Source organism: Acinonyx jubatus, chromosome A2, assembly GCF_027475565.1.
Source record: "Acinonyx jubatus isolate Ajub_Pintada_27869175 chromosome A2, VMU_Ajub_asm_v1.0, whole genome shotgun sequence".
Lineage (NCBI taxonomy): Eukaryota > Metazoa > Chordata > Mammalia > Carnivora > Felidae > Acinonyx > Acinonyx jubatus.
Genome location: NC_069383.1, coordinates 31,773,943 through 31,788,031, shown reverse-complemented (window position 1 = coordinate 31,788,031; position 14,089 = coordinate 31,773,943). Strand labels below are relative to the sequence as shown.

The window sequence follows — 14,089 nt, the reverse complement described above, 5'->3', positions numbered from 1 at the left end:
TACTTTTCCACAGAATATCTTTGGGGGAGTGAGGGGAACCTATGTATAATTGGTGTGACTTTCATATAAACACATTTTTCAGAGATCCTCTAATTTATATTTCATTCTATATCAGGAACATTCTCACATGCCAAACAAAGCTTTCTTAAATTTATGGTTTCCTCTAGTTTATATATTTTTCTGAATTTTGTGTTGCTTATTAAATATACTTGATTGGAACTGATTAGGAGAATTGATATGAGCAATCTTAGAGACCAGGGATTTGACACAGTAATCATTTCATATTTGATTATTTCTTTCATAGTTTAACAACAACCTACCAAATGCTATTTATTCAAGTAGCCCGTTTATTTATATTTTTCTACTAAAGTAGTTCCTACACTGACCTTTTTTCTTGAAAACTTCCCATTTCTATGCTTTTTTTTTTCTTTCTCCCTTCAGGCACCTTCCAAATGGGTCTAACTACGCTTGAAAACAGCAAGGAACTTCTGGGGGGATTTATCTCCTTGCAAGTGGCTACACAAAATATCTAATTATATGAAGTATTGCCATACCTGAATCTCATTATTGTCCAGAGGCATTCCTTCATCAATCTATGCTCATATTCTTAACCTTGTGATACAAAACATTGCTTCACTCTACTTGAAAAGGTAAGACTTTCATTCCTTTTTCATTTATAATGATCATGTTTGTACTTATGGCAATTTTGAAAATAATCCACATTACTCAAATTGGATTGATTCTTGTGATTACTGTCAATAATATTTTGGAATTACATATGTTGAATGTGTAAGGATCATCTTCAGGTGTAGCAATTGCAGCTTACAGACATTAAATACTTATTTAAAGTCAAAATGTGGACAAAAAGTGATTGCCTTATTCTCTCTAATCCTAGATATACTATTACACCTGAAAGTTATATGGCAGCATTGTCAGACTACCATCATTACCCCCATAATCAATCATCTTCTCCAGACTTGTTTTTATAGTTGAGAAAATAAAATGTAGTCCAAATAATTTGTTGCCTGTCTTCTCAGAGAAATCTGTGTTTTGGCTGATATTAGTTATTTCCTGATATCCATCTTAACACAGCAAAAAGTCTTCATAAAATTAAGTTTTTTTTTTAAATTTTAGATGCAGTCTCATCTTTATACTTTCTTTTTTTAAATTTTTTTTTAGCATTTTTATTTATTTTTGAGACAGAGAGAGACAGAGCATGAATGGGGGAGGGTCAGAGATAGAGGGAGACACAGAATCTGAAACAGGCTCCAGGCCCTGAGCTGTCAGCACAGAGCCCGATGCGGGGCTCAAACCCATGGACTATGAGATCATGACCTGAGCTGAAGTCGGATGCTTAACCAACTGAGCCACCCAGGCACCCCTCATCTTTATACTTTCTAAAGATGCTGATGTAACGAAATATGGTTTCAAGTCAAACCTTTAGTTATTTGATTAAAATAAATTAATACTGAAAGAATTAGATTTCTCATATAATAACACACCTTGTAACTTCTACAAGGACAAGTTGTTGTCTTTAATTACTTCTATTTTATTACCACAGTCTGAATATCTATGGCTTGTGGTATGTGAACTGAAAAAGTTGTCAAGCCTTCACTTAGATATTAGATTCCCCCAAATATACTTTGGAGACAATACTGATTAAAGGTAGTGATGAGTTGAATATGGTTTGAAAGTTAAATAATATTTCTTGTTTTATTTTGCCTATACTTTTTCTTCACTAATTTCTTCTTTTATGATTTCTGGAATATTGATAAAAATTTTCTGTGTATCCTCTTCTTCACTCTAGTGATTTGAAAGATATGGATGGTATCACACTATTGGTTTTCTCTATGTTCTGTCAGTTCTTTGTTCCTTTTTTCCTTTTTCTACCTGCATTTTATTATTATGAATACATTTGATCTGCACTGTGTTTTTTTTTTTACTTCATTTCATGTTTTAGTAGGAGTCAGAGTTCATAATATTAATTAGTTACAATCTGTCTTCAGTATTACACTTCTTCACATATGAGAGCTCTAAACCAGTAGGCAATGCAATTCCTTCCCCCCATCGTATTTTAATTTTGAGGGCTATAAACCCACATTACATTCCTCCTAACATTTTTATAGACAAGAAATAGTCATTTAATGAAATTAAAATAAAAAATGTCTAGTATGTTTTCATTTTTTTAAAGTATTTATGGAGATCTATATTTCCTTGTGCATATAGGCCAAACTCTTATAATATTTCTTATGCCTAAAGGACTTTAACATTTTTAGGGGGATAACGCTATTAATGAATTATATTAGTTTTTATTTGTCCCACACTACCATCATGACTTCCTCATTTTTTAATGATACTCTTACTGAGTTTGGAATTCAGGCTTTATAGATTTTTTTAAAAGTACTTTGATTTTGCCAATTCAATGTACTCTGACAAGAAGTCTAATATGATTTTTGTCAAAGTTCTGTATGTAATGTGTCGTTTTCTCTGATTGCCTTCGAGGTTTTGTCTTTGTCTTTGGTGTTTAAAGTTTAGATATTATGTGCCTAGGGCTTTTCATTTTTGAGGGGTGGTTTACTTATCCTGACTGGGGTCTCTAATATTCTTGACTCTGTAGTTTAACTTATTCTACAATTTTTTGAAAAATCGCAGTAATTATCTTCTTTAATACTTCTGCCATGTTTTCTCTCTCTTCTCTTACTGAGAACAATTATACATGTGTTAAACTATTTGATATCTCCCACAACTCTCAGATGACGTTTTTGTTTTTTGTTTTTGTTTTTTTGTTTTTTGTTTCTGTTTGTGCTTCAGTTTGGGTAGTTTCTGCTCACCTGTCCTCAAGTACACAGGTTGATTCTTTGTGCCAGGTGTCACAGTGAATCCTTCAGAGATATTCTTTATATCTGTTACCAGGGGGTTATTTTTCTAGCATTTTAATTTTATTCTTAGTTTCAATTTCCCATTTGTGCTTCCCATCTGTTCATACACTTTTTTTTCTGTGTCTCTATGTTAATTATAATTATTTTAAATACCCAGTAGTTCTGGTAGTTTTAACAATTGGGCCATATCCAAGTCTGGGTCTGTTAAGTGCTTTTCGTCTCTTAATACTAGGTGATTTTTGTTGTGCTTGTTGTTGTTGTGTGTGTTTTCTAGTATGTTGGATGTAGATGCTGAGGTAATTTTGTATCTCAACCTGAGTATAAGAATGGCCTGTTGTCTCATATGGCTTTACTGTGGGGAAATTGAATGGATGTAGTTAGGGTCTGACCTAAATTAGAGTATTGCTGTTATTATGGTTACTTTGGTGAATTACTGGCTTTGTAATTTATTTAGTCTCAACCAGTGCATGAGGGAGGGCTGGATTGCTGAAGAGTTTTTTCTTGGTCTGTTCCACCCTCCACTTTAGGGTTTTTCTAATTATTCTGTCAGAGACTGTCTTCATGCTTTTATCCTCCCCTCAGCAGAAGGTCATTACTGCAATGCTTGCTAGCATGTACAGGGGCAGAGACATCTTCTCTTGTCCTGCCCTAGACTCAGACACAGGCAGTCCCTGAGTCCCTAGTTCTCTGTAGTGGGGCTTTCTGTTTCCCTTAATGGTAGGAGTTATCTTGTGGTCTGGACAATGATTTCACACCCCTTTTTCATTAGTAGAGGGTATGTTAATTCCTTGTCTCTTAGCTGCAGTAGGTCTTGACGTTTGTCTTAGGGTATAACAGATTTGTTTCCTTTTTATAGCAACTTAAAGCTTTTATCTCCTAGGAGTAATAATCCAGGAAAGGCTTTTCTCAAGGCCTTATGTTTTTTACAGTAGTGGTCACTCATATCCCACAGTCTGGCATCACTGATAAAGGCTTTATTTGGTACCCACCCAGCCCACATTCTTCCTACTGAACATTCAGTGATTTTCTGTGGAGAAGAGCCTATATTACATCTATATTATTATATCTATATCTATATCTATCATCTATCTGTTGTATCTATATACATATCTGAATTCTTAACTGCCAGCATGGAGACCTGGTCTTCCTTGTGTGCTTTGCTCTGCATGAGTCTCTTGTCAGTGTACCGCTTTTCTTTAGAGATGCCTGTATTTACTTAAAATTTAAGCAACTTAGGGATGCCTGGGTGGCTCAATTGGTTAAGTGTCTGATTTTGGCTGAGGTCATGATCTCGTGGTTTGTGGATTCAAGCCCCACGTCAGGCTCTGTGCTGACAACTCAGAGCCTGGAGCCTGCTTTGGATTCTGTATCTCCCTCCTTGCCCCTCCCCTGCTGGCACTCTGTCTGTGTCTCTCTCTCTCAAAAATGAATAAGCATTAAAAACATTAAAAAAATTAAGCAAATTAGTTGACTTCCAATCTTTGCTCTCAGGCATTTTTAGGGAAACTTGTTTTGTAGATTATCCAGCTTTTTCTTGTTATACTAGAAGCAATGATACTTCTTATACTCTTCATTTTAAGTGGAAGCAAAAAGTCTGTGCCTGGTTTTAGATAGTATTTTGCCTCTATCTTTCATACTCCACTGCAGCTCTGTATCAGTTCAGTATCACCCAGTGTCTACCCCAAACGCTCAGGAATCCAGTCTTAATTTAGTGTGTGAGAATCCCACTTAATCCAATGAGAATAGTGTATCTATCATCTGACAATTTTAATTTCAGCAAGATTCAAAACTGATTCCCAAATTCATGTCATATCCTTTTCTTTGGTATCTGATTTTGATTATTCCATCATCACAATCTAAATCTACTTAACAGGAAGTTATAGAAATTTTATTTTTAAAAACACATCTTTTGTCTATTCTTTTTTACTATACCACACCTAAATTGATGTATTGTGGTCAAGGTTGTCGACCCTCAATTCATTAGGACAATCAAATGCTTATCTGTTCTCTAGCTGAAGAAAACAAATTAATCATTTCTCATGGCAGTAGATAGTTTGCCCAGTTCTGTTTTTTTGCATGAGCTGTCTCATTCTCTGTAAGGTGTATGTCATTAAAAGTGAGCCTGAAGACAATGTTAACATTCAGGTCTTTGAACAATGTCTGAAGGATAGAAGAATGGATGCAAAAGTCATTTAAAATTCACCACCACCTTTAATTAGACTAGTTTAACCTTGCAGGCTCAACAAATGAGCCTAGCTAGATCAAGTGAGGTTTTGTTAGTGTTTCTAATATGATCCTAGATATTAATTTAAGGGCTGTATACAGACTGAGAATTGATGAGGCATGTGATATGGGTGTACTTGTGACTCCAGAGAAACAGTGACTTCTTTAATGAAGAAGAAATGCATAAGGGTTATAGGGGAATCTTTCTCTAGCTTCATGGAGGAATTTAGTATAGATTTGCGTAGACTTTTCCTTGCCTTAATAGTCAGTTACAACGTTGAGAGATAAATTATCTGACATAAGCAGAAGTTAAGTTCTCATTAGAATAAACATTCACTATAAGCCTATCTATGCTGCTTTGCATTTGATTATCATGCTTATTTTCTCTGATTAAAAATGATTCCGATGTTGAAATTGAATGGAAAGGAAATCTTATAGCAAGGGCATAATATTAGGCAAATGTTAAAACTTCTGTTTTGTAGATGGAGGTTACTCTTTCTCAGCAGCATCTAGAAACATGCTGATTTATTGCTAGTTCCAAAAAGAAATCAGAAATGTTTAAAACATGCTAACTTAATCACATAATGTTAAGTGTCTCTGCATTGGTGCTTACAAAAGTACTGCAAAGTCACATTAGGAAGAGATATTAAGGCACATTCAATATTCTTCTCTAGTTGGAATTACATTATAATGACATAGTACTTATTTCAGACATTTCATCAAGGATTGAAAAGTACATTACTGATAATGAAACTTTCTGTGTCCTTGCAAAAATTAGAATTTAGAGTAAAATCTCATTAATTCAGACATCAGTGTTCCAGAATTTGAAGAAATTTAGACAAGTATTAGAAAGATGCTTGAACTCATACTATCTATAAAGTGTTTGCTACGCAAATGCATGTTCTAATAATTACTAAACCACTTAAGAATACACAATTCAAGCAACCTCAATTTCTTCAGGAAATCTATAGATTTACAGATTATTTTTATCCATTTATTATAGCAGATTCATAGAGACATGTAGTTCATGCTTTTTCTCTCCCAATTTTGGAGACAGTTGACCATTTGGTATGATCACATTACAGGTTTTTTTTTTTTCTTTTGAATATACTACATTTTAGCTTTCTTACCTTGTAGGGTTGTCTTCCAAATTGTTGGCAGTAATTGAGATTTCATGTAATTAATTTTCATATAAATATGGAATGCTTTGGAGGAATACATGACTTTGCTCTCCCCTGTGTCAAAACCCAATGGCTAACTAAATGTAAAGTTATTAGAATTAGTTTTTGTACAGTCCTTTAAATTTTGTGTGTCATCCTTTGTAGTTGCTTTTCAGTCTTATTCTATACACTTCTATGAGTGCTATTTCTACCGCCTTCATCTTAATGGATTCAAGGAGTAAGAAAACAAAGGTTATGGTAGAAAATGATTTATTATGCCTATGTTTCCAGAGTATATTCAGCTACATTGACGTTTCTGGCCTCTCTTCTTACTCATTTAATTATGTAATTGGTGAGTATGGCAAAGATTCTCCACACATTCCCCCTCTAATTTTTAGTAATAGAACATAAAATATATCTTAAGCATCAATGTGTCCCTCTAAAATTAGACTAAATTTGCCACTTTTCATTGCCGTACTTGTGACTATTTGTGTTTTTACCGATGAGATGGGAAGAGTTGATTGTGTTTTAGGACATCATCTTAAAATGGAGGATGGGCTTTTTTCTTTCAATTGTCTTTGTTGCTAGTTAAGTATAAATGAGATGGTGGTCCTGGCATTACTGCAAATCATATTTTGTGTGGTCATGACTTGTTCAGAATGGAAGCATGACAAGCTAAATAGCTATAGCATTCATGGAACACTTGCATGGGGAAACCTGCTATGATGTGGGATCTGTCTTGTTTAGTCATTGTTATTTTGCATTTTTCTGTGACAAGCATCCAAACATGAACTAAATGATACTATGACTTTGAGAGAAGTTGCAGGGCATGCTTGTCTCAGCCTTTCCTTTCTCTGTCCCTAATTTGTAGATTTGTCTGCCTACAGAGTGGCTGCATTCGGGACTGCTTGCTCAAGGTTAGTTTGCAGATGTCAGCTGGTTTGAGACCAGGAGTAAATTTATCTGATTATGCATCATAGGACTAGAAAACTAATTTAGCTGCAGATCTAAAAGCAGTTTATGAAAACAGCTTCATCATTAATAAACTTCATATTTTTATCTCCATCTGCCCTGACTTGCTTATCAGCTATGTTGAGATCATTGTAAATTAGTGAACATAATCATATAAATATATATAGTGGTATATAGGTAAATGTTCAACAATTGACTCTTCAGGAAAAACATCCTTGATTCTTAGTGTTTGCTGATTTGGGTGGTTGAAATACCCTCTCATGGCCAATTTAAAGCTATAAATGTGACATCAGTAAAAAAAAATTGGGCAGACAATTACATTAGCACACCATTATTCAGTATTTCTACCACACAAAACATAGGAGATATAAATCTCAAAAAGTTATGTAATAGTAACACATGGCAAAATAATCAGGAAATTATAACCCTAGTATGAATTATCTTCATATTTACCATAATTTATTTGATTACAAGTTTATATAATTTAATTTTTAATAACAGTGTATTTAATAAATCTTGTTATTTAACAAGAAATTTTCAAAATTTCTGAAGATTATAAACTAGCTTTCAGGAGTCAGTTTACACTGGCTTTCGCACATATGCACAACACTGAAGAATCATATGTACTTGAATTATCATTTTTATAAAAATTCTATTTCCAAATATGATTTGAATGTCATATTCATAATAGCATATTGCACTATTTTACTAATGCTTTGTTTCCATGTTTCAACTCATTTAATGTTAGTCAGGAGCTAATTAATTAATCCCATACACTAGCAAAATGCATAGGTTTTTACATTTCTCTTCTACATGAGCAAAGTAGAATGAGTTTCTCTCTTGAAATATAATGTTCCTAGTCTTCAGTGATTACCCTTAATAACATCCTAGGGTAATGTCAAATATTTAGCTCTATGAACTGGGTTTCAGGTATGAGTAGAACTAAGATTACAAGCATTAAGTTGTAGTTATTAAAATGCTTAGTTTATTAAGTTACATTGATTCAATTTTAGTTTTTATTAAGCAAGTACTGTTACTTCAGTTATTTTTCTAAATCCAGTCTTCATATTTAGTTCAAGTTCCCAGAAGTTGATCACTAAGCTAGTGGGTTTTGCTCCTTTGATGAGGAGTTTTCATTCTCAATCCTTTTAATATTATTATAGTGAGGCTCACTTTCCTTATGTGTAAAACACGTGAACAGTGATACACTGAAGTTACCTTGTGGAGATAAATTAGAAGACAGTTGTAAAGCAGCTAGAGTAGTAATTGGCACATACCAAGATGTTTCCATTTGATCATTCCTAATTTTGCTTGACTCTCATAATGCTGAGTTTGCATTCCAGATGTGAGAGTTGGGTTTTATTTCAGGAAAACAGCTTACTTAAGAGAAGATTTAAGAAGTGATACTTTAGACTTGTATCCAAGGAGAACTTAATGTCAGAAGGATAAGGCATCTGGACATCAGGTTATAACAGAAGGAGATAATTGGTAATACAGCAAATAAATTGATTTTTAGATTCCTAGTCTAGAAATTCATGAAAAGATCAAGAGGCCAGTTGTGTGTGGTGCCTAAAGGGTAAATGGTGGCACTAGAGTTCCCAAATGTTTAGGGTGACTAGCTCTTCCACCTCTTGTCATTAAAAGAAAACAATTTATATCTGACTCTTGGAACAGATATAGACTCTAGAACTATAGAACTCTTAGAACACTGACCCATCTATCAGAGAACATGTTTGGATAGTCAACACAAATATAAAAGGGGAGGAATCTACTTGTGAGTGGGGGTATAGAAAATAAGTTAACATCAGAATTCAAAAGTTGACATTTCAAACTGTACTCTTGATTCCTTGACTAACCATATGACTTTTAAGCTGGTATTTAAGGCTTTGTTAAAATATAGATCTGAATTTATTTGTTACAAATATTCCTCTCAAGATCTTAGATCAAAGCTTATGAATAATATATAAATAATTAATTTGGGTATATATTTTATAATATCTGGTTATGTTGTTAGAGTGAACGGTGTCAGTATCATGAGGAAATTGCATTTAATATTTATTAACTTTAATTTAGATGAACTATTGCCCTGTAAATAATTGATTTTACAAAATGGAAAACATTATCAAAGAATTAAGCAGATGCTCAGAGAATGTATTAATTCTCCTGGCAGCTAGCTGCCATTGTCAGTGTGTCATTCAAAGCTGCCAGCCTGCCTCTCAGTGTTGACAGTTGCTAGAGGCCTGGTTTTCAATGATGCCACTTGAGTCTAGTCTAAAAACTATGGAACTGAAACAAAACAAAACAAAATTTAAAAAAAGTTGATTTAGTTTTTCCATTTTATTTGGGTAAATACCCAGTAGTGGAATTACTGGATGTGCCTTGTTTATTGCAGCATTATTTATAATAGCTAAGATATGGAAGCAACCCAAATGTCCATTGATAGATAAATGGATAAAAAAAGATGCAGTATATATACACAATGGAATATTACTAAGCCATAAAAAGAATGAAATCTTGCCATTTTTTAACAACATGGATGGACCTAGAGAGTATTATGCTAAATGAGATAAATAAGACAGATAAAGACAAATACTATATGATTTCACCTATATTTGAAACTTAAAAAACAAAAGGAAACAAAACAAATGAACAAAGAAACAAGTGGATCTTGAATACAGAGAACACACTGGTGGTTGCCAGGAGAGTGGTTGGGTGGAGGGATGGTCAAAGCAAGTGAGGGGATTAAGACATAGAAACTTCCAGTTATAAAACACATAAGTCATGGAAATCAAAAATACAGGATGGGGGTATAGTCAATAATATTGTAATAATGTTGAATGGTGACAGATTGTAACCATACTCATCTTGGTGAGCACTGAGTATTATACAGAAATGTCAAATCCAATGCTATACCTGAAACAATTATAGCATTGTATGTCAACTATACTTCAATTTAAAAAAAAAGGTGGGGGAGGTGCCTGGGTGGCTCAGTTGGTTAAGCACTTGACTCTTGATTTTGGCCCAGGTCATGATCTCATGAACCTGGAAATGAGCCCCACATGGGGCTCTGCACTGACAGTGCAGAGCCTGCTTGGGATTCTCTGTCTCCCTCTTTCTGCCCCTCCCCCCCAAAAATAAATAAAAATTAAAACAAATTTTAAAAAAGAACAAAAATTTTAAAAAAAGTTTGAGGTTCTTGTTGTGGAAGAATTTTAGGGATTCTTTACTAACTGGTAAGTCGATGTGAAGACTTTGCGTTAACTGGTTGGTCTACGTGAAGACCTTGGTGCTTGTTGCTGCCTTAGAGAAGAAACTAAGCATAGAAAGTATCATACACAAAGACAAGTCTAGGATATACGTTTAGGTTTGTAAGCTGATATCTTTAATGGCCTTTGTTTAAAAAGAAACAAATGATCATCCATCCTACTGTTTGGCTTTCTCTCCCTACAAAATTACTGAATTGAATAGCTGGTACAGAAACATTTTCTGCCTAGTAGAGCCAAGGGTTTGGGTTGGATATCAGATATTATTCCCTTTTATTTGTGCATCTAGGTGTTGCATCTTTCCCATAGAGAGCTTACAGAAGTTGCATATGAAAGCATTCAAGAACAAGATGATTAGTCATTAGCCTGTCTATAAGAAAAAAAAATTCTAGCAAAATTTAAGATTTCGTTTACCTTAACATAGGTAAATATACAATTAAAATTAAGTAATGAGTTCATATGTGAACACTCACTACCACCTTGGGCCAGTCACCTAAACTAATTTCTGTTTCTTCTTTGGAAAAACAGCAATAATAGCAATACCAAACCAAACAATGAAAAAAACCATGCAAAAAAGAACAAGGTATCATAGTTATCTGGACTTTTCCCATTATACTTCCTAGCTCTCCTTGAATAAAGATACAAATTATCATAAAATTTTCATCATGATTAATAAAGCTATCTCTATACTTTGTCATGTTCTTTATCCAGAGTGCTGTTGTTAGGACATCTGCCCTGGCACAAGAAACAGAAAGTATGACAAGGAGGCCAGGACCTCAGGCATGGTGCTGGACCTCCTTACATCATTCCCCACTCCCCAGAGCCCTTGCAACACTTCACTCCTAATGTTGCTGACATCTGTTGACATTTCAGTGTGTCAGAAAGATGTATCCTACCTTCAGATGAGGATACTTATATATTCTATCTATTGCTGCGTAAAAACTTACTCTACAACATAGGACTTAAAATGACTGTTGTGTTTTCATACCTTATAACTTTGTGGATCAGGAATTTGGGGGCTGGTTCAGCTGGATAATACTTTTCCTGTACGTGATATAGACTGAGGACTTGGTAAGATTCAGCCAGCAGATACAATGGTCTGGAATGCTCAAGGTGGTTTCAGACATGTATGTGGTTCCTTGTTTGGGAATGGCCAAAAGGCTGAAGGCACCTAGGATTGTTAAACAGAACATAGCCTCTCATGCAGGGCTATCTCATCATAACTGGACACTTTTGGAACTTCAGAGCTCCCAAAGAGATTGTCTCATGAATCTGGAAGTAGAAGTGGCCTGTATCTTGGGTTCTGGGCATAGGGTGTCCCATTTGCTCTTTTCTAATGGCTAAGTAATTACAGTCCCTTCACAGATACAAGATTAGAGGTAGACCTCTTCTCTCAGTAAGAGTAAACTCAAAGAATTTGTGATCATCTGTCACATTAGGTATTTGTGGGCACTTGTAGATGATATCATGTCTCAAAATGACCATGCCCATTTGAAGTCTTTACCAAAGGGTTCTTTATTAGGAGGAACCATAGGGGTCACTATATGAATATGTTCAAGCTGTTTATGGACAAACATTTCAAACAAGATTATAAGATTAATGGTTCACATGTAACCTTCCATAATCTTTAATCCATCCCTGTTTTTAAACCCTTTTTGGCAATCTCAGATGAACTGATTCTGCTTTTGACTTTATACATATGGCTATTTCAATTCTTCTGACCTCAGTCTCCTTATGTCATATTTCTTTTTCTGTCTCAGTCTTTGCTATTAACAATTACTCAAAGTCATTAAAATATTAACTAAATGAATGGCTTGTCATTAGGGAATTGGCCTCATTTCCATAGATCAGTAGTTTTCAATTTTTGTGTGCGTCAGAATCATCTGGGTGAGAGCTTCTTATAACACACACCAAAGTTTCTTGTTTGGGGTATGTCCAAATAATAAGCATTTATAATTTTCCAAGTGATGCTGATGCTACCAGTATAGGCATCGCAACCTGCACTAGGTTATTTGAGCTCTGATTGTTCTCTCTTGGTTACTTTTCTTGATACCTAGCTACAACCTGTATCCCTTCAGATACATCTTCTGCATTGTCCGTAAAAGGGTTGTTCCTATAAAGAATATTAGAGTTTAAATATATGGAAATTTAGATTATTGGGAGATATAGAAAGATTTATCAATAATTAAATACAATTTTTAACTTTTCATTACTGTTGATTACAAGTATTCTAATATATCCTGAATAATCAAAAAGAATGCAAACAAACTAGCTAATGAAAGTATTTTTTGAAACAGTTTTGTAATATATTTCTGAGGATTCCTGTCAATTTGATTTGCTTGTAGAACATCATTTTGCATTTGGAATACACTTTTACTTTATTAGTTTAATTCTGTGTCTAAATATCCAACATATCTGCTTTCAAATTGATCTTCTGGATACTTTAACTTAGTGAAAAGGTCAATATGGTTGTTCTTGTGTCAGTACCACACTATCTTGATTATTATAGCCTTTTATTAGTTTTTGAAGTTAGGAAATAAGACTTGTCCAAATTTTTTCTTTGTCAGAATTGTTTGGTTATTATGTTACTTGAATTGCCATTGCTTGGAATTTTAATAGATTGTTAGTATGGGGGGGAAAAAGTTGAGAATTAGCTAATCATTATGTTAAATCTGTAGATAAATTTTAAGGGTACTTCCATCTTAACTATATTGTCTTCCAATCCATGAGCATGGGATGCCTTTCTATTTATTAAGGTCTTTAATGTTTTTCTGCAATCATAGTTCTCAGAGTAAAGGTTTTTTTCTTAAGTTTTGTTTGTATTTTGTTGGATTTCTTTCTAAGTATGTTATCTTTTTGATGCTATTGTAAATATAATTATTTTTTTAATTTCTCAGATTGTTTATTTACAGTATAGAAACAGAATTGATTTTTATTTATTAATCTTACACCTTGTAACATTTCTGAACTTCTTTGTTAGTCTAATATATTTGTAGTGTATCTTTAAGGATTTTCTATATATATCATGCTGCTTGCAAAAAGAGAGATTTTTAATGCTTCCTTTCCAATATGGTTGCCTTTTATTTTATTTTCCTGCCTAATTTCCCTGGCTAGACTCTTCAGTACAATGTTGAATAGAAGTGATGGGAAAAGACTTCTTTGTCTTGCTTTTGATCTTAGGCAAAAACGTTAAGTCATTAAATAAGTTAGTTGTAGATTTTCCTACATTCATTTAATCAAGTTAGGCAGTTTTTCTTCTATTCTGAATTTGTTGTGACTTTCATCACAAAGTGTTGTTGGATTTTGTCAGATACCTTTTCTGTATATGTTGAAGTGTTCATGTGATTTTGCATTTATTCTTTTGATATGCTGCTTTATAGTAACTTATTTCCTGATGTTAAATCAATCTTACATTCCTGGCATAAATGCTTAGCAATATTGTATAACATTTTGTATATATCATTTTACTGTTTTTTTAGGACGTTTGCATTTGTATTTATAAGAGGTATTATGTGTAGTTTTCTTGGGATGTCTATCTGGTTTTGTTATTAGGATATTACTGTTCCCATAGTATGAGTTAGGGAACATTCAC

At 33.8% G+C, this 14,089-nt stretch overlaps 1 long non-coding RNA gene across 1 annotated transcript in view; it reads left to right on the top strand.

The window, feature by feature from the left end:
- LOC128314731 (uncharacterized) overlaps positions 1-14,089 on the top strand; it is a 307,891-nt gene that overhangs the window by 166,224 nt on the left and 127,578 nt on the right. The window contains exon 3 of the long non-coding RNA XR_008296691.1: positions 442-650. This is a non-coding gene — a long non-coding RNA (uncharacterized LOC128314731). The remainder of the gene's footprint in view (positions 1-441; positions 651-14,089) is intronic.